Source organism: Lithobates pipiens, unplaced genomic scaffold (genome assembly GCF_037356315.1).
Source record: "Lithobates pipiens isolate NorthernLeopardFrog02 unplaced genomic scaffold, aLitPip1_a1.2 Scaffold_1, whole genome shotgun sequence".
Taxonomy (NCBI): Eukaryota; Metazoa; Chordata; class Amphibia; order Anura; family Ranidae; genus Lithobates; species Lithobates pipiens.
In genome coordinates, this window is record NW_027507685.1 from 160776589 (window position 1) to 160798199 (window position 21611).

The 21611-nt window shown below is 41.0% G+C and overlaps 1 protein-coding gene across 4 annotated transcripts in view; it reads right to left on the reverse strand.

Moving 5' to 3' along the window:
• DENND1A (DENN domain containing 1A) overlaps positions 1–21611 on the reverse strand; it is a 1535852-nt gene that overhangs the window by 1231284 nt on the left and 282957 nt on the right. The gene's annotated exons all lie outside the window — the stretch shown is intronic.

Sequence of the window (21611 nt, forward strand, 5' to 3'; positions counted from 1 at the left end):
TTATAGCTGTGGCTGTCTACATTGTGGATATTCCCCCCCCTATATTTGTGATGATGACCACAGTCACTCTACCATGTCTTTGGGACAGGAAGTGAAGCGAAGTCTCCCCAACAGGGCACAGAAAGCAAACAAATGACGGTTAAAATGTCTATCTAAAACAAAATAATAAATATATTTTGACTATGGATACCGTTTAACAGCAACTATATACATCTAGTGTGTCCAGTAATAAAACTGAAGGAATAAGAGCAGAGAAGAATGTCCAGAGTTCTGAAAATCTGTTTATGTAATTTTATTTTTTCTTACAATTCTAATCGGCTATCAATGTGCACCATAAGGCCAAAGGTTTGTGGACACCTGACAATGACACTCCTATGAGCTTACCAGACATCTCATTCCTATACCATAAATTTGTCCCATCCCACCCCTTCAGGATTATAACAGCCTCCAATCTTCATAAAAGGCTTTCCACAAGATTTCAAAGTAGGTCTGTGGAAATTTTGCTCATTCAAGTAAAACAGAATAGAGTCAGGTACCGCTGTTGGGACAAGAAAACCTGGTTAGCCATCAGCTTTCCAATTCATCCTACAGGCGTTCAAACAAGGGTTAAGGTCAGGGCTCTGGGCAGGCTACTACTTTATGGAGCTGGCTTTGTGCACTGAGGCACTGTCATGTTGAAATCCCTTAAAGCTAAAAGGTTAGAAGCATACCATTGTCCATACGATGTCTTAGTATGCTGTAGCTTTTTTTTTTTTTTTGTCAGAAAAACTTTATTAGGTTTGTACAAACATACAGGTTCCAAAAACAGATATCCAAATATTTCCATTGCATATGGTTACCACATTACAAACACTCCACTACATATTCCATTCCAGTCCAAAATGAATAAATTCAGATTCTCAATTTTCCCCCAAAACGCCTGAAATTTGTTTTCACAGTGCCGTTTTTCACCGCCAAAAAAAAAACGACAAACACAGATAAACGCGCATAAACGCTCATAAACACGAGTTAATTAGTGTTTGGCGTTCTTTTTCAATGCATTGTGGGAGTTTGGAATGCACTGTGGGATTTTTGGAGTATCCTCTGTGTATTTTTTATTAAAAACGGCCATAAACGCTAACGCTCATAAATGCTAGTACAAAACGCTGTTAAAAGCACGTTTTTGAACCAGCGTTTTCTGCCAGCAATCTGTCGTCCATAAAAAGCTTTTTTGAGCTTAAGTGTGCATGGAGCCTAAGGATGCGTAACCGCTAGATACAACACATTTCTGTACATTACTACATTGCAATATATCAAAAATAGGGGTTGGAGAAAGAGGAAAGTCAACTGATATGTTTTGGGCCACGACTGCATGGTACAGTTGTGCATAGTAGAAGTGCATAGACTGCGTGTATGATATATAAGTTTGTAAAGAAGAAAAATTAGAACAATTTCCCTGCCCTAAAGATATGTTTTAAATGTGTAATGTCATATGCACGCCATTTAGCGACATACAAAATCTTGGAACAACTCAAGGTAGGTGTAGTTGTTCCAGATAAGGCTATAATGAGTAAAACCAGTGACCCTCTGCATTCGTTTTGCTTTAAACTGTACCTTATGAATTAAGCGATACGTAGGTGAAATTCAATTGGATTCAGCGGCTTCTAATCCTTCTGAGAGAGGGTGCTTTTGTAGAATGTAATAAAATGGACAGGGAAGAATCACAAATTGACTCCTCATTCTCCTCCACCTGAGCCATACCTACCCTCAAATGCTGCAACTCAGCAGCCAAAAAGTATATCTAAGCATTCAGGAATGCAATCCCCCCCTGCACTTTTTGGGAGCTGAAGTTGTTCCAGGCGAATCCTGTTGAAACTTTGCTTCCACAACAGGTGTCAGAAGATAGAGTTAATTACCCTAAACATTTTGAGGGGCTAGCATAACTGGGGCATTGTATAGAAAGTAAAGCAACTGCGTCATCATAATCTTTTTCACCAGGTTTGCCCGCTCTACTGTAGTGAGGCAGTATACGGAAAAAGTTTTGTAAGGTCACAAAATTTAACGAGCAGGGGGAATATATTTAAACAGGAGTGGTCAATAATAACCACTCCAAAGACATGCTGGTAGGGTAACTGGCTCCTGTCTAAATTTGCTCTAGTGGGTAGGGACTGATGCAAATGTACAATGTATATGTAAAGTGCTGCGTAAATTGATGTCGCTATAAGAGTACCTGAAATAAATAAAACAACCGGGGAAATCACCACCTCTAAGGCTGCATTCACACTTCAGCATTTTGCCACAAATCTGCCCATGATTTGAAATTGCTTATGTGTGAAAGACAATTTGCGGGACTCGCATTTGAGATATCATTAATTTGAATGACATCTCAAATCGCAGAGCAGGCCTACTGCGACTGTCGCGCGATAAATTGAGCTGCAATTGCGGCAAAACGCTTCGGGTTCAGGAACTACTTTATTGCATGACAATCGTGGCAGATGCACGCCGCGACTTGAGGTGTAATTCAAATAAAAGGCATCTCAAATGAGTCGCGCGTTGCCCGTGATTCAAAACGCTGAAGTGTGAATGCAGCCTTAGTATCTGAAAGAGTCAACCACTGGAACTGGACAAAAAGGAGGAGAGGCCAGAGTTAACTATCCAATCTAATGGTAGTAATATGGACTTGAAACAGTTAATAGTTAGCCCTGAATAGTTACCAAACTCTGTAATCACACACAGGACTTCCCTTACCAATGCATCAGTATCCCGCAGCAACAGCAGCATGTCGACTGCATAAAGCATACATTTTTTTCATGCAAAGGACCATATGAGAAACCCACTATGATCTCTGATGTCCTAATACATGCAGCAAGTTGTTCGATGGCCAGGGTAAATAACTAGGAAGAGAGGTCACACCCCTGGCAAAACATGCTGTGTATCTTTAACAATATGCTTCACTGGAAATACCTAAATAATCTGAAGGGGTGTCAACATACTTGAACCCATTGTGCAACTCAACGAAATGCCATCCTATTTTTTAAGCAATCACACAACTGTAACATGCCTAGGGTGCATTCACACTTGTGAATGCACCCACATCGCAATTAGATGTGGGGGTTCCCGCAATAGGCTATAAGTAGGCAGCCCCATCGAAAACAATGGGAGGCTGTCAGTTCTTGCAGTTAATTGCAGCCACTTGCATGTAATCTCTCATGCAATGATCATGTGCGAGTAATCGGCTCTGGATGCATCCAATCGCAGTGCGGGTGGATACAAAGGTGTGAATGCACCCTATGTGAATGGCAGTGATTAGCAGCCAGCCTCCCATTGCTTTCAGTGGAGCTGCATTTCACAGCTAATCAGGGGAACCCTGCTGGGGTTCTCACATCTAATTTCAGTGTGGATGTATTTGCAAGTTTGAATGCACCCTATGGGTTAGTGCACTCAGGCTTTCAAGATGCTTATTTGATCCTCTGGGAATGTGTTTGCTATGCATTTGCCATGCTTTGACATTGACTTGCATCACAGCAATAAAGGAAAACAAGAACCAATCTCAAAACTCCTTGTAACATTAGTAGAAAGGCTAATGTAAGCTGCTATATGATCAGCTCTATTGATTACAAATTCTAGTAAAAATGGCCACATTGCGCAAGAAAAAAAAAATAAAAAATCATCTTAGATTTAAGTTCAATCTGCTGTGCTAAATCTCACACTGCCCCTTTCCGAGGGATTCAACAAATATTGCACACAAGGTTCAGGACAAGGCCCTAAGGCTTACTGCATGTGATTATTTTTATTTTCTAATCAAGGATGCAGTTGAAGCTCTAGGCTCCTCTTCATCTGCTTGTCAGGTTAGTCTTACCTGATCTGGAGAGAAAAGAATATATGTATAAAGCTGAATGAGTGAATCATCGCCCTCCCTGATCAACATGAAGAGTATGTGAGAAAACCTTTAAACAAACAGCTTCTTGAAGTATTTAATTTTTTGGGGAAAATTTATAAAATTGTGAATCCTGCGTCATAGGTGGATTAAATGAATAAGAAAACATTTGGCATCAACTCTACCCGCACTTTCAATGCTGGTAATACTGTAGTGCATGATGTGCAGCAACACCTCCCTTGGTGCAACTTCAGCTATGACCCCAAGTCAGCATTCACTGACAAGTCTAGCACATTGCAGAGTGCAAAGTCCAAAAAAGTACATAATCACAAACTTTCATGTTTAGGCCTATCCTAGTCTTAGGCCCTTTTCACACTGGGGCGGTGGTGGGTGCATAGGCGGTAAAGCGCCGCTATTTTTAGCCGCGCTTTACCATCAATTTCGTGGCGCTATTCGGCCGCTAGCAGGACACTTTTACCTCCCCGCTACCGGCTGAGAAAAGGTTAAAACCACCAGTGGTATAGTCACGCTGCCCATTGATTTCAATGGACAGGAGCGGTGGAGGAGTGATATACAAACCACTCCTTCACTGCTCCAAAGATGCTGGAGCGCACCGCTCCAGTGTGAAAGCCCTCAGGGCTAGGGCTTTCACATTGGAGATACAGGCGCGACTCTCTCAGGGTGCTTTGCAGGTGCTATTTTTAGCACTATAGCACCTGCAAAGCGCCCCAGTGTGAAAGGGGTCTTCGTTATAATTTCCCCCCAAATCTCACTTAAACTCAGTGGCTTTGCTAACCCAGAAAGCTTTCAATTATTCAGTCAAATGAGTCTGTTAAAAACTTGCAGCCTGCAGTACAAATACTGTGGGCGGCAGCTCTAGGCTAAGCGAAGTACGTGTACATAGTGACTTACTTCCTGGTTCTGAGGCGTGCCGTGTATGACGCCTGCTGATCTGTGCTGTGATTGGTCACAGCACAAATCTGTCAGCAAGTTACAGCCAATGATCTTGGCTGTATACCTGCTGATCGGCTGTGGCCAATCACAGCACAGATCTGTGTTTGTAAGCAGAACACACAGGATCTGGCTGGTTTCTTACTCCCTGACCTCTTTTCATTCAGGCAGAGAAGATTCCAGCCAGATTCTGTGCGAGTACAAGCAGCACATATACACTTGCATATACTTGTTGGGCACATTTAACTGCTTGATTGCCCTCTACAGTTAACCCTTTGGATGCCCTTCCAGTGTCATTAGTACAGTGACAGTGTACAGTATTATCACTGATCACTGTATTAATGTCACTAGTGACTTCAGTGTCCCTCAGTGCCAGATTGCCCGCCATACTATCATAGTTACACTATAAGTTGCTGATCACTGCCATTACTAGTATAGTGTCTGTATGAATTAGTATCTTATGCACCATCAGATCTATATTAGTATCCCCAAAAACATAGTTTGGTTTTTACTAAAAACAGAATACTAGCAGAATAAATTTTTGTCAAAATTTATGAAGACTTACTTTAATAAAAATAAAAAACCCAGGGGTGATCTAATACCACCAAAAGTGTGTGGGGAAAAAATGATATCAATTTCAGTTGGGTAGAGTGTTGCGTGACCAAGCAATTACCAGTTAATGTAGTACAGTACCAAATGCTCTGGACATGAAGGGGGTAAAACCTTCTAGAGTTAAAGTAGGCACTTGCATGGATCATCATTAGATCTGGGATTAAAATTATATGTTTGGATAACATTTTATTTTTATAACAGCTAAAAGTTCCAGTAAGCTACAGATTGGTGGATTCCATCTAGTTCATTTTGTATTTGAAGATTTTAACTACTTCAGCCCCTGAAGGATTTACCCCTTCCTGACCAAGGCCTTTTTTGCGATACGGCGCTGCGTTGCTTTAACTGACAATTGCGCGGACATGCAATGTTGTACCCAAACAAAATTGCTGTCCTTTTTTTTCCCCCCTCAAATAGAGCTTTATTTTGGTGGTATTTGATCACCTCTGCGGTTTTTATTTTTTGCGCTATAAACAAAAAAAGAGCATCAATTTTGAAATAAAAGCTATATTTTTAAACTTTTTGCTATAATAGATATACTTAAAAAATATATAAAAAAAACAAGTTTCTTCCATAGTTTAGGCCAGTGATGGCGAACCTTGGCACCCCAGATGTTTTGGAACTACATTTCCCATGATGCTCCACTATGCTGCAGAGTGCCAAAGCATCATGGGAAATGTAGTTCCAAAACATCTGGGGTGCCAAGGTTCGCCATCACTGGTTTAGGCCAATATGTATTCTTCTACATATTTTTGGTTAAAAAAAATAAAAATAAAATAGCAGTAAGCGTACATTGATTGGTCTGCGCAAAAGTTATTGCATCTACAATATAGGGGATTTGTGGAATTTTTATTAATAATTTTTTTTTTTATCAGTAATGGCGGCAATCTGTGATTTTTATTGTGACTGACATTGCGGTGGACAGATCGGACACTTTTACACTATTTTGGGACCATTGGCATTTATATAGCGTAAATGTAAATGTCACTGGTAGGGAAGGGGTTAACCCTCAGCATGTTCTAACTGTGGAGGGGATGGGCTCACTAGAACATGACAGAGATCACAGTTTCCGATCACTGGGAGCAGTAGATTCCTGTCATGTTGCTAGGCAGAACAGGGAAATGCTTTGTTTACATAGGCATCTCCCTGTTCTGTCTCTCCGTGCCACGATCGCTGGACAGTGGCAGACAATGAGTGCCACAGATGACATAGCGACATACGGGTACATTGCTTTGCCCACCCATGCCACTTTGCCAATGTATATTGGCGCAAGAAGGTCTGCAAGTGGTTAAAAGGAGAAGGAAATACAGATCATATATTTGGTTGATTTATTAGGATCCTGATGCCAAGGTAATAACTTTAGAATCATTCATATTAGTCGCCTTCTAATGCCCATGACAAAGACAAACCGAGACAAACACATAATAATATACTTGATCAGAAGCCAATGAACACACCATTATGTTTTAGGATTAAGGCTACAAACAAGAGCACCAGAAAGAACCTCTATGCAAACATTGGGTTACGTAATGTAGCTAGGCTGTTGTGAGAAATGAACCCCAGGACAATGGGGTTGTGAGTGTGTATATATGCCTGTGTTTTCATACAAATTATTAGCAAATTATCTTACTAACAAATATGGACACACAAAAAATCAAATTTTAAGTATTGTAAAGCATCCAGAATGGCCAATAGCTGGGATCTAAGTTAAACCTTGGTGCCAGAGGGCTCGAATGAGCCAGAAGAGTAAAGCAGTTCAAGCTGAATTAGCCTCAGACACCTTCTCCTTCTATATCATAATGCTTGCAAATATGTGAGCTAAGAGTTGCCTTGGGACACATCGCTAACAGATGCAGACTTCATAGCTCGGAGTTTTGATCATCATGTCTGGGTGAGGCAATCCTACAATCTTTACAGCACACTTCATTTTGTCGGGTCTGTAGCTTAAGGGCAACTGAATTCTTTCATGAGTAATTTTAATGTTTACATGTTCCTCGGAGTTGGCTAGAATACTAAGTTTTCATAGGCCAAATTTGTTTTATGAGCATGTTAATGCACGGATGGTTCCCATTGTAAACCTAAAAGCATGAATTCTACCAATAGTTACATTTTTTAAATAAACAGAACACAGAGTGGCTGGGAATACAGTCAATGCCTGCCGTCTCCTGCAGTCATTACTGGCTCCCCATTAAATTTTGCCTTATTTACAAGTCTTCCCCCCTACTTTTAAAATTCGGCTCCATCCCTCTATATATGAGTCACTTATCCCCAGCTTAGGACACCATGGCACTACACATATTCAAGAAACATATGAAAATGATCTACAGGCCACAGCTATTTACTTACCAATACACACCTACAATTTTTTTTTTTAGTAACTAAATGGGATGTGGTTCTTTGGCCTTGCAGTCCCTTACAGCAGAGCTCAAAATAAGGCCTTGTGCCATCAATTTACACATTGCTTTACAGATATACAGCAAGGGAAAAAAAGTATTTGATCCCCTGCTAATTTTGTATGTTTGCCCACTGCCAAAGAAATGATCAGTCTATAATTCTAATTGTAGGTTTATTTTAACAGTGAGAGACAGAATAACAAAAAATTCCAGAAAAACGCATTTCAAAAAAGTTATAAATCGATTTGCATTTTAATGAGTGAAATAAGTATTTGACCTCTTCGCAAAACATAACTTAGTACTTGGTGGCAAAACCCTTATTGGCAATCACAATGTTCAAACGTTTCTTGTAGTTATCAACCAGGTTTGCACACATCTCAGGAGGGATTTTCTCCCACTCCTCTTTGCAGATTCTCTCCAAGTGATTAAGGTGATGTTTGGTAACTCGAACTTTCAGCTCCCTTCACATATTTTCTATGGGATTAAGGTCTGGAGACTGGCTAGGCCACTCCAGGACCTTCATGTGTTTTTTCTTGAGACACTCCTTTGTTGCCTTGGCTGTGTGTGTTTTGGGTCATTGTCATGCTGAAATACCCATACACGACCAATTTTCAATGCCCTGGCTGAGGGAAGGAGGTTCTCTCCCAAGATTCAACGGTATATGGCCCCATCCATTGTCCCTTTGATGCTCTGAAGTTGTCCTGTCCCCTTAGCAGAAAAACACCCCAAAGAATAATGTTTCCACCTCCATGTTTGATAGTGGGGATGGTGTTCTTGGGGTCATAGGCAGCAATAATCCTCCTTCAAACACGATAAGTTGAGTTGATGCCAAAGAGCTTGATTTTGGTCTCATTTGACCACAACACTTTCACCCAGTTCTTCTCTGAGTCATTCAGATGTTCATTAGCAAACTTCAGATGGGCCTATACATGTGCTTTCTTGAGCAGGGGACCTTACGGACGATGCAGGATTTCAGTCGTTCACGTCATAGTGTGTTACCAATTGTTTTCTTGGTGACTATTTTCCCAGCTGCCTTGAGATCATTGATAAGATTCTCCTGTGTAGTTCTGGGTTGATTTTTCACCGTTCTAATGATCATGGAAACGCTACGAGGTGAGATCTTACATGGAGCCCCAGACTGAAGGAGATTGACAGTTATTTTGTGTTTCTTCCATTTAAGAATAATCGCACCAACTGTTGTTACCCTCTCACCAAGCTGCTTGGCAATGGTCTTGTAGCCCATTCCAGCCTTGAGTAGGTCTGCAATCTTGTCCCTGACATCCTTGGACAGCTCTTTGGTCTTGACCATGGTGAAGAAATTGGAATCTGATTGATTGCTTCTGTTGACAGGTGTCTTTTATACAGTTAACAAGCTGGGATTAGGAGAAATCCCTTTAAAAGAGTGCTCCTAATCTCAGATTGTTACCTTTATAGAAGACACTTGGGAGACAGAAATCTTGCTGACTGATAGGGGATCAAATACGTATTTCACTAATTAAAATGCAAATTAATTTTCATACAGTATATAACTTTCTTGAAATGCATTTTCTGGATATTTTTGTTGTTATTATGTCTCTCACTGTTAAAATAAACCTACCATTAAAACGATAGACTGATCATTTCTTTGTCAGTGGGCAAATGTATAAAATCAGCAAGGGATCAAATACTTTTTCCCCTCACTGTATTGTACATTTACATAAGTCCCTGCCCTCAAGGAGCTTACAATCTAACGTCCCTAACTCACATTCATACATACTAGGGCTAATTTAGACAGGAGCCAATTATTCTACCAGCATGTCTTTGAAGTGTGGGAGGAAACTGGAGTACCCAGAAGAAACCCATGCAGGCACAGGGAGAAGATGCAAACTCCAGGCAGGTAGTGCCGTGGTTGGGATTCAAACTGACGACCCTAGCACTGCCAGCCAGAAGTGCTAACCACTTAGCCACTGTGAAATACAAGTCCTTTGCCGCTAAACAGCGCATATACAGTATAGTATGTATTCTATATACAGTATTTAGCTATATACAGTATACTTTTATGATATATAGTATAGTAAACTGTATGATTAATCTTTGTTTCAGAAACACAACTACTTTCTCCATTTGTGCAAACTACATTCTAATACATATCAAAATGCTTTACCCACAAAGACAAAAAAAGGAAAAACAGGGGAAATGGTTCAGTTTGTCAAGCAACTAAAACATATCTATTATATCAAATAAAAAATAAAAAATATTGGGTTATTGGGAACATCTTTTGTTCCACTTCCTGTTGCTCATTTTTTGTTGCTCAAAATCTGGAAACAGGGAATCTGATTGATTACATCTGCAATAAATATAAAGGGTATAATTCAATAGGAATTGAAAAGGGTGCATAAGGAGCTCAGAACTTCAGTTTGTCAAGCAGAAGAATTCCAATACAAATCCACTGCAAAACGTTTTGCTGCCTCTCAGCAGCATAATGTCAGTACTAACATGTTTGTTCCTCACAGACAATCCAATATCCAGTCACATGAAACCTACCTAGGGTATTTTAATCTGATTGGTAGTGCAAAATGCAGAGAGAAAGGGATTTTCACAACATATGCTTTGGGAAGTACAGTGTTCAACATTATGTAAGGAATAATTTCTGGATGAATTTAGTAGACATTTAGACTGAAGCACAGTCCAGTGCCTGCAGGAATGCATTGGTAGATCATTAATTGGCTTCACTTTCTGCCTTAAATTGCTATTTAAAGCAGAATTACATTGAAAATATTATCTATATTGAGTGGAATAGAGGTGTACAAGATACAGCTTTACCATTACCACTTTCCTCTCCACACTGAGGGTAACCCATGAAGTAGAATACGAACCTATAGTCTAGCTCTAGGTTCATCCTGTGCATGCATTACATTCAGCTTATTGATTTCTCAGGCTAGGGCTGTACTCCCAAGGATAGCTGGGTCTGCTGTGAGTATGAATTCAACCACAGGAAAGAAAAAGATAAAAAATCAAAACAAATGTAGCCACCAGTTTTGTAAGGAACCAGTACACAATTTTTTTTATTTCAATACCCCTCCACACACTCCATCACAGTTGGGATGTCCAAAAAAATGAAGCAAATAAAGCCTAAACCTTGTAATCATAAGCTTAGAAGCAGGATAAGGTTCCATAATGAGGAAAGGGCTGTGCAACCAGACAATCTTATAATAAGAATTTATGAGAGCCCTCACAATACATTCATCGCAATTGATTGACAAAAGGGAACGTCCAGAGCCTGGCATTAGTAAATCTGCCCAGAACCCCTATCTCATCCTTTGATGACGAAAGAGGGATAGGAATTTCAGACTCCTTAAGAGGAGCACGCTCCTGGTTGGAAAAAATAATTTTCTCAAGATGCTGCAGACCTCAGGATATAAACCATCCTCCAAAGGAGTTACTTGTAGCAGGGCCCTTAATCGATCCACTTGCTCCTTTGTCCTGACGAATATAGTGCCATCCAATGATGGATACCTTCTGCCAAACAGAAAAGGTGGGGCAAGCATCTCATGTCTCAGCTGAAGAGATCTGAAAGGCAAGGAATTGACAGGAGGAGAAGCATCCACCTCCCCCACCCCCAGGCAGTAAATGCGAAGTAGTACCTGGGACTTTATGATCTAAAGGGATTATCTGGGGGTCTCTCCTTAAACCCAAACACTCTGACACCAAAAGGACGTTTGATGGTGCATGAAAGCACCAAGAAGGAGAGACCATGATAGAAATGTAACTCCTAGACACCTCACAAACTCTGGAGAAAGAAAAAAGAGGAACATTTTTGGCCAAGTAAAAAAAGGGAGAAAAAGGCCACTGGAAAGGATAATCCAAAATCTCTTCACCTAGGGTGAATCAAAAGTACTAGAAAGACCCAGGAGAGGCCATCTATACACAAGGCCTACAGGGGTAAGGTTCAGCTGCAAGACTCAGATTGCTAGAGACCACTAAACACTCTTTTCAGGATGGGGCTTCTAAGTTTTTTGCAATGGGAATGTCAGGAGAAGTTGCTAGGGTGAGTGTCAGATCCACTACTTTGGCAGGTACATCTGGGTTATGCTGAATTTAGAGATCCTTATCAGCAAGATGAACAGCCAGAGACTAATTATCATAACCTTGTGAAACAGGAGATCACTCAGTAGTGTGACAGGACTGGCGGTTAGTAAATACTACAAACAGCTCAACAGCACCCAAGATATAAAGCTCCCCTTTAAAGAGAGTTACTGGTTTAGTGTGGGGAACTTAAACAAGTCTTGATGGATCCATCCTTAATAATATTCTTATCAGAAGATGAGGAACAGCTAAGCTAAAACTGTCAATTTGAGCTACTTGAGCTACTTCTGCCATTTTGCCCCTTCCATTGATCTCCAGTGCTGAGGCAGACGTATGCTCTGACCACCAGTGGCGCTGCAAAAGACGGTGTCGAGAGCAGGCTCAAAGTGGCAACATTCCTCAAAGGATAACCAAGGCAGATGTTCTTTGGCAGCATCATCAGTTCCAGGTACTTAGCCAAAGTGCCCTATGCATGTGAATGGGCATCACTGCCATGCAAGAAACAAGCTTAGAAGCTTTTATCATGCAGTCACAACTAAAGAACAAGGCTCCAGACATTTGCTTCAACTGTTAAATAAATCAAGGGTTGACTCTGATGATGTCATGGTCCTCTTTAAGGACGTACTCTAACTTAAAGCAATAAAGTTTCACAAATCAGAATCACTACAAACACAGGGTGAAAAGTCATCTCTGTTAAATAAGACTGAGATCCAAGTACAGAATCAAATTCTCTATCAGGGAAATCCCAAAAGAAGTGACCACAGCAAACTGGTTTGGTAGAATGTCTTAATTTGTATTACAGGGATATAGAGCATTTTGAGCTGACTACCAGTACCAGAAAAGGAACACTATATACTTTTATGAAAATTGATTATATATTACAAAGTAAAAAATTAGTACAGAATAGAAACAAGAAAGTTAAAACTCTCACTGGTATAACCACACAATGTACAGTGCCTTGTAAAAGTATTTACCCCCTTGGCATTTTTCGTGTTTTGTTGAAATAAAACCTGGAATTAACATGGATTGTTTGAGGATTTGAATCATTTCATTTACAGAATATGCCCACAACTTTGACATTTTTTTTTATTATTGTGAAGAAAACAACAAATAGGACAAAATAACAGAAAAAGTCAATGTGCATAACTATTCACTCCCCTAAAGTCAATACTTTGCAGAGCCACCTTTTGCGGCTATCACAGCTCCAAGTCACTTTGGATAAGTCTCTATGAGCTTGTCATATCTTACCACTGGGATTTATTCCTCCTTGTAAAACTGTTGGTTTTTGTGCTTGTGAACAGCAATCTTTAAGTTTGACCACAGATTTTCTATTGGATTGAGGTCTGGGCTTTAACTAGGCCATTCCAACACATTTGCATGTTTTCCCTTAAACCACTCAAGTGCTACTTTAGCAATGTGTTTGGGGTCATTGTCCTGCTGGAAAGTGAACCTCCGTCCTAGTCTCAAATCACACAGAGTGGTACAGGTTTTGCTCAAGAATATCCCTGTATTTAGCACCATCCATCTTTCCCTCAACTTTGACTAGTTTCCCAGTCCTGACTGCTGAAAAACATCTCCACAGCATGATGCTGCCACCACCATGTTTCATTGTGGGGATGGTGTTCTTTGGGTGATGTGATGTGTTGAATTTGCGCCAGACATAGCGTTTTCTTTGATGGCCAAAAAGTTAAATTTTAGTTTCATCAGACCAGAGCACCTTCCTCCATACATTTTGGGAGTGTCCCACATGCCTTTTTGCAAGTGGCTTTCTTCTGGCCACTCTGCCATAAAGCCCAACTCTATAGAGCGTACAGCTTATTGTCATCCTATGTACAGATACTCCAGTCTCTGCTGTGGAACTCTGCAGCTCCTCCAGGGTTACCTTAGGCCAGTGATGGCAAACCTTGGCACCCCAGATGTTTTGGAATTACATTTCCCATGATGCTCAACTACACCGCAGGGCGCATGAGCATCATGGGAAATGTAGTTCCAAAAACATTTGGGGTGCCAAGGTTCACCATCACTGCCTTAGGCCTCTGCACTGCCTCTCTGATTAATGCACTCCTTGCCCGGTCTGTGAGTTTTGGTGTGCGGCCGTCTCTTGTCAGGTTTGCTGTTGTGCCATGTTCTTTCCATTTGGTTATGATAAATTTGATGGTGCTCCTAGGGATCTTCAAATATTTGGATTTTTTTTTTTATAACCTAACCCTGACTTTTACTTCTCAACAACATTGTCCCTAACGTGTTTGGAGAGTTCCTTGGTCTTAATGGCAGTGTTCGGTTAGTGGTGCCTCTGGCTTAGGTGGTGCAGCCTCTGGGCCCTTTCAAAAAGATGTGTATATGTAATGACAGATCATGTGACACTTAGATTGCACACAGGTGGACATCATTTCACTAATTATGTGACTTCTGAAGGAAATTGGTTGCACCAGAGCTTTTCATGGGCTTCATAACAAACACGCACATGCTAATTCTAATTTTTTTTATTTCTGAAATATAGTTTTATGTATATATTTTTCTAATTTTACGTCACCAATTTATACTATTGTCTCCTAATCCATCACATATAATTCAGATTAAAAAAACATTGAACTAAAGGCTGTAATGTAATAATATAGGTAAAAAGAAATGCAGCCAGATATCTTATAATATAGTCCCCATAAGTAATTTGGGGAGCAGTGTATATGAAGTGCCACTCACATATCAGAGGGAGCCCTTATAAATGTGGCATGTCAAGTGCCACCCAGAGGCAACCAGATCAATGAGAAACATCCCTAGATCAATCAGCCAATAATTCACAGTACCCCATTACATAAGGCAGACAAAATGAAAATCAGCCTCCAAAGAAATATAAAGGACAATCAGTGCAATCATAACCATATCAATATAATACTCACTGGACAGAGGGTATTCCCAAAATCACTACAACGGGACAAAAGTCAGTGTATCGTATCATTAAAGCAGACTCACAGTCCTGTTAGCGCCTATATAGAGTATAAGATAAATGAATTTAACCATTCAACCATAACTGTCATTAGAATCACAAACATAGTCAGATACCTCGATGGTATTAAGGAGAGGATCAGTGATCGAATTACTTATTAAAAACCTTCCAAAGAACCAGCAGAGGGTAAGCTGAGATCTAGAAAAATTAATAATATCTTAATTAGTGTTAGTTTCCTGTCAACATATCGCAAATTAAACAAACTGCTCGGATCATCAGCAGCACTCAACTGCAAACTTACCAATAAACCGGTTTGAGAATCAACATCTAATACCCTGCATTTGCAAGGCAGCAGATATAGTCAAGTGAACACCGGTGGCAACATACACAGCGGTCTTGAAGGCAAAATAAATCTAATGACTCTTTAGGCCCCTTTCACACGGGACGGATCAGTAATGATCCACCCCGTGATGATCCGCTTGCTCAGCGGGAAATGCTCCGTTGTCCCCGCTGAGCCGGCGAATAACAGGGCGGTCCCAGCACACTGTGCAGGGACCGCCCTGTCAGCTCTCCACTCTCCTCTATGGGGGATCAGATTTGAACACGGACCGTCTGTCCGTGTTCATCCGATCCGCTCAACAGACGGATAGAAAAATAGGATTTTCCTCCGTCTGCAGAATCGGACAATAGCGGAGGCAGACGATATCGGGTGTCTGCGGATGTTCATCCGCAGACACCCGCAATCCCATAGGAATGCATGTATGTCCGTATTTCATCCGCAAACGGATGGATGAAATACGGACATAATGTCCGCATGTGTGAAAAGGGCCTTAGTCAATAAATACCATCGCAGTAAAGCTGGTAAGGATAGTTGCCAGTGCAATCAAAGTCCATGCACATGACAATGTATGTCCTGAATCATGCCACAGCCACAGATACAGATATTACTATCATTCAAACCTTAAATAGGGAAAGTGAATGGCGCCACACACCATTAGATAATAGCTGACTACAATCAGCTGTGGAGGCGCATACCATCGGATTCCAGAGTATGGGGCGTTCATCTGCAATCTTATGAAGGAATCCCCCCATACGGTGTGAATAGACAGCACCACTGTATGCCGCACGTGCGCCGTAGGGACGTCAGAGACCAACTCTGGGCTGAAAGTGCGCAGTAGCACAGAATGGACACTTAGAAAAAAGAATAAACCAAGGAAGACAACCTCTAATAATAACGGTGCTACATCAACCGCTATAACCAAGCAAGGCATTTCTAACCAGACGGTGACATCATGTAAACGCATCATCAAGGGCCAATACTGAATGATAGTATATTCATCTGTCAACAGTAGCCATTTGTATAATTATTAAATCAAATGTGTATGTAACATACTTATAAGGGGAAATTTCCCCTACTCCTATCAGAGATAAACCCACGATCCGGATCACATTCGGGAGGCACACTGGCATGCCATTAACAGATGTATTCTAGACCAAGGCAAAAAACCTTAACCCCGAGACTAAAATAGAGATTAAAACCACTGCATTCATTACCCAAACCTCCTTTTCTGGTACCGGTAAAGTATGCTCCAAATGTCCTATATCTCTTAAACAGTTCTCATATGGATGTGGTACCCCCTTAGCTATTTTTCTATAAAGTTGTATTACAAAACCATTTACTAGGGGGGAAAGACCACCAAGCAGTAATTGCCCTTCTAAATGGGAAAAGCTTCACCATATTCACCAGAGGGGCCCAGGATGCTTCAGGATGTTGACAGTTTCCATTAGGGGTGCAACGGATCGTCACCGATCTGTGATCCGAACGGGTCACCCCGTTCGGATCTGCACACGCTGCGATCTGTGGAGCGCTCCGCGGTCTCGGCCTTAGGAAAGGCCGCAGCTTCGCCCTAGTTACGGAGCGGCGGCCATCTTGGTGCAATAGTCGGCGTTTACAATGTGATCACTTGTAAACAAACCGGTGTCATGATGACACCAGTTCCTCTCTCCCCTCTGTGTACAGATCTGTACAGTGGAGGGGAGAAATCGGATGGCAGCAGCGCTGTGCGCTGCATCTGTAGTGCCCACAGTGCTGCTCTGTGACAATTGCAGTCACAGCCATCCCTCCATACTCTGCAATACCGTGCCAATGCTCTGCCATACCCTGCAGTACCCAGCCAATACTCTGCCAATACCCAGCCATACTCAGCGATACTCTGCCGATACCCAGCCAATATTACATTGGGGGAGATGCCATGGATATTACAGTGGGGGAGATGTATATTACTGTGGGGAGATTGTGGATATTAAAGTGGGGACTATATGGTGGTGGAATTTTCACAGGTTTTTGCAAATTCAATTATTATTTACTGATCTGAAAAATTATCCGATCCGTGACTCTGATCCGAGGAACGATCCGATCCATGAGTTTTTTGATCCGTTGCACCCCTAGTTTCCATAGACAAGTGACACACAGTGAGTGTAATGGAAAGGTGTTTGCAGCTGTGGGAGCTCTAAAAGAGCCTAGGCCAAAAATAGCGAACTGATCCTTTAAATGCAGGGTAGCATGTTTCATTCCTTGTAAACCCAAGTCATTTTCTGGTGGCACAAAAACAGCCTCTCTAGGGTAGACTATAAGAACTCTGAATATCAGAGGTGATAATAGGAGCCTCGGGCATGGTTTGGGTTGGAGGCACAGAAAGGTTAGAACTAGACTCTTTTCGGGATGGCACAAGAGTGCACGTAGAACTTCTACAAGCAAATAGTCCAAAGTGGGAATGGAGGACCTCGTGGACACGAGGAAGCCCTCAGCCTCAACCCAAGGAGCTAAAGAAGCTTCCAATGAGGTTGATCCCATAATAATCAGGGACCCAACTTTTAGATTACAGGCAACAGTTCCTTCCGGTTAAACGCCCCCCCCCCCCCCCCCCCCAGAAGCAGCAGGAACGTGTTGGTTGAAGTCACCAGTTGTGCTGTGTCTTTGAGAAGACACGTTGTATTGTACAGTGGAGAACAACTAGGCAGGGCCTTGCATAATCACAAACCCCAGCAGGGTTGAGAGTGACAGTAGTCACTCAGTAGAGAGTGAAGGAGAAAAAATTCATGTAGATTTGTTGTAGAATTAGAGCAGATGATCCTCGTGGTGCTTCGGGAGCAAGAACAGCAGTGGAGTGGTGCTTCTCTAGGTTGAATAGTGGGAGGAAAAATGTGGAGTGCATGCAACACTACACCTGACTGATTATTTCAGCGATCAATTCCCTCAGCCTTAACTGTCAGTGCAGAGATGGGAATTTTGAAAATAACGCTCAATGGTACCATTCCTTCTGGCTGATCAGCCTTATTCAGGAGTTGAGTCTTCAGAGGCTGTGGCATGGCTCTAGACCCAAGAAGAGGTCTTCAGCTAACTAATACAGTATACACAGGTCTGGAAAGTAACATAATACAGAGCCTAGGGTCACACTCTAGGGTAGCTTTTCAATCTTTGGTCCAGGAGCATCCAGGTATGGCTTCTAAAGCTGTTGATGAGGATACAACAATCCAGGAAAGCTTCTATGCAGAGACTAAATCAAGCAGCAGTGTAGAAATCTTCAGTCAAGTTGCCAAAGAAAAATTCAGCTGTGTATCAAGGATACTGAATAAAATCAATTAATAAACAAACATCATTAAAAAAAAAGGGGGGGAGGGGGTCAGTAAAATAAAAATATTTAGAAGGCATATTTCTAGCAGAGCTGAAGAAAATCTCCTTGGACACTAGCAAAAAAATTATGCATGATAAGTTGAGTAGTGGTTATATAGACACTGGCCTTTAGCTTTCTTTTGTTTTTCAGGGTTTCAATTTATTGTGTAATGGACAATGAATAAATTGCACTGTTGTTCTGGGGCTTAGATACACTTTAATAGTCAGAAGTGAGAGGTCTCAAAAGGCCTGACAGGTGTTATATAGTAATTTATCTCACATCATATGGATAACACAAAGTACCTTAATGCCGCGTACACACGACCGGACTTTTCGAAGGACTAGGTCCGACGGTCTTCCCAATGGACTTTCTCAACGAAGCGGACTTGGCCACACACGACCGGACTTAGTCTGTTCGAAAGTCCGTTCGTTTTGAACGTGATGACGTAAAGGGACTAAACAAGGAAGTTAAATAGCCAGTAGCCAATAGCTGCCCTTGCATTGTATTTGCTCTGTCGGACTAGCACACAGACGAACGGTTATCCTAATTTTTAGTCCGTCAGACTTGAGTCCGTCGGATAGATTTGAAACATGTTTTATTTCTAGGTCCGTCTGACTTTTGGGGAAAAAAAAGTCTGCTGGAGCCCACACACGATCAAACTGTCTGACGGATTCCAGTCCGCCGGACCAAGTCTGCCGGAAAGTCCGGTCAGGGTGTACGCGTCATAACAGTTTCAAACACAAACATTCCCATAAACGACAGGGTTTTGTTATACAATACCGATATTTATGCAACGTGTGTTGTCAACCTGAGGTCAGGTAGCTGGCAAAGCAGCAATTGACAAAAATCCACAAACTTCTCACCTCTGCTCTCAGGGCACAGAGTCCTCAGACAAAAGAAGTTTTACATCTCATGCTTACGGACACAAACATAAAATCCAGTAATTTTTTTCCTACATGGGAGCTAGAAGTGCTGTGTGCAGACAATCAGAAATGGATGGGTGTGCGTGGGTATACAGGTGTATGCCTCTAAAGGCAGACAAATGAAAGGGAGAAATACAATTATTTTATAGGTGAGCCTACCTAAATAGAACAATTTAGGAGACTGTTCAGATTCTTTAGTAAGTAAAATATTAAAGTGGTTGTAAACTAGCATACTAGCTCATTATGAAATACGCTCCTTAGATGGAAGCCCCCGCAAACTGCTCCAGCCAGCAGCATCGCTCCTGAAGTCATTTCTGGCTATCACCTGTTCCAGTGCTGTGACTGGCAGAAGCTGCCAATGGCCAGTCAGCTGAAGCCCTTGCTTCACTGCGCATGTGCCAATGATGACGGCAGATGCCGATACAGAGGATATCTCCTAAACCGTGCAAGTTTAGGAGATATCCACGGTAGCTACAGATAAGCCTCATTATATGCTTACCTGTAGTAAAAAGTGGATTGTAAGGGTTTACAAGTTTAAAATATATCAAACGCAAACCCTTTGTTGGAATGTCTTACAACCACTGTCAGTATATTTTTTCTATTTTAGTTACATTGAATTTCCTTTTACAGATTTCTTTTGAATACTTCATTAATCATTACAGCCTAATCAATTCATAAATAACATTGAATATTGACAGATATCATAGAGTATATAATACATAAAAATATAAAATAAAAAATGACATTTAAACTGTATTATATCTTTTCTGACACTAATTTGTAATGCTTCACTGCACAAAAAAAAAAAAAAAAATCTTCACAGATGCTTAATGCACGTTTATTTAGCAAGTTTGAAAATCTGAATATCCTAAAATTAATCATTTAATTTTACAAACTTATAGTTAGTAGTAGGAGTGGTTCTTTAAACCCTGGAAATCTAGATCTTTCACAGCATAGTTGTCTCCAGACATTAAATGTATGTATTAATTCATCATTAAGAATAAAATTATTACTGACAGAGGCATTGGTTTATTTTGAATTTTCAAAGCCAGACTGATAATTAAACCATCTTTATGGCATGTAATTATCCTGTAAATACTGACAAAACTCACATTTAACATTTTGCTTTAAAAACAAACACAATACATTACACATTACTCAAGAGGTAACCACTTTAATGCTGAGGAAATAAAGTAAAAGATTAGATAGTTTAGTAGGAAGATAGGTGAAAATATGCCATAATAAGATCAATAGCATATCATGCAGGTTATGAAATCCTATTAGAAGCCTAAATACTTGAAATCACTTCCAAAGAGTACAATACATATACTTCAACGCACTACTTGCAGACCTACAAAGTTAACTATTCACTCTGGGTGACTTCAGTTAAGCCCTATGAATATTCTGCTTATAGTGCGCCCCCTGAGTATGTTCCTTTCTTGACTGGCTGCTAACATGACAGCCAAAGTCCCAATGGGGAAGAAGATGACATAGCAGTTTCTGCTTCTCTGGATCACATAATAGCTTGCCACAGTAATTTTCCACTGTAATAATGTAAGAAAACTACTACTGTATATGGACTTCTTAATAAAATTATGCCTAGTATGTGTATACCTTCCAACTTAAAACAAGAACCACATCCTAGTTCAGGTCTCTACAACACCATATCTCAACCTTTACATGTCAAATACATGATACAAACGTATCTCCAATTTTGTGGAGATATAGATAGCCGTAGCGCAGGAGACAATGAGCAAACGCTGTGGGGCAGATTTACTGAAATTGGACAGTGCAAAATCTGGTGCAGGTGTGTATAGTAGCCAATCAGCTTCTAACTTCAGCTTGTTCAATTAAGCTTTAACAAAAAACCTGGAAGCTGATTGGTTTCTATGCAGAGCTGAACCTGATTTAAATGTAAATAGCTATCTGGTTAATCTATAACATATAAAAACACCAATAGTGGACCCCCCAAAAAAAAAAATTAAAGCAGAAGTACAGCCAAAAAAGCGGCTTGGCTGTTATCTTAAAGAAGCAGAAGGAGAAGTCCCCGCCTTCTGCAGCTCTTCCTGGGCATCCTGTCCCACTGTGAGACCCGATCCACGACCCTGCACTTCCGCCGGCTAGGCTTAGACTGTAACAAAGCTGGAAACGGCTTCATTCCAGTCTCCTATGTAAAAACACGGAAGCAATGTCACT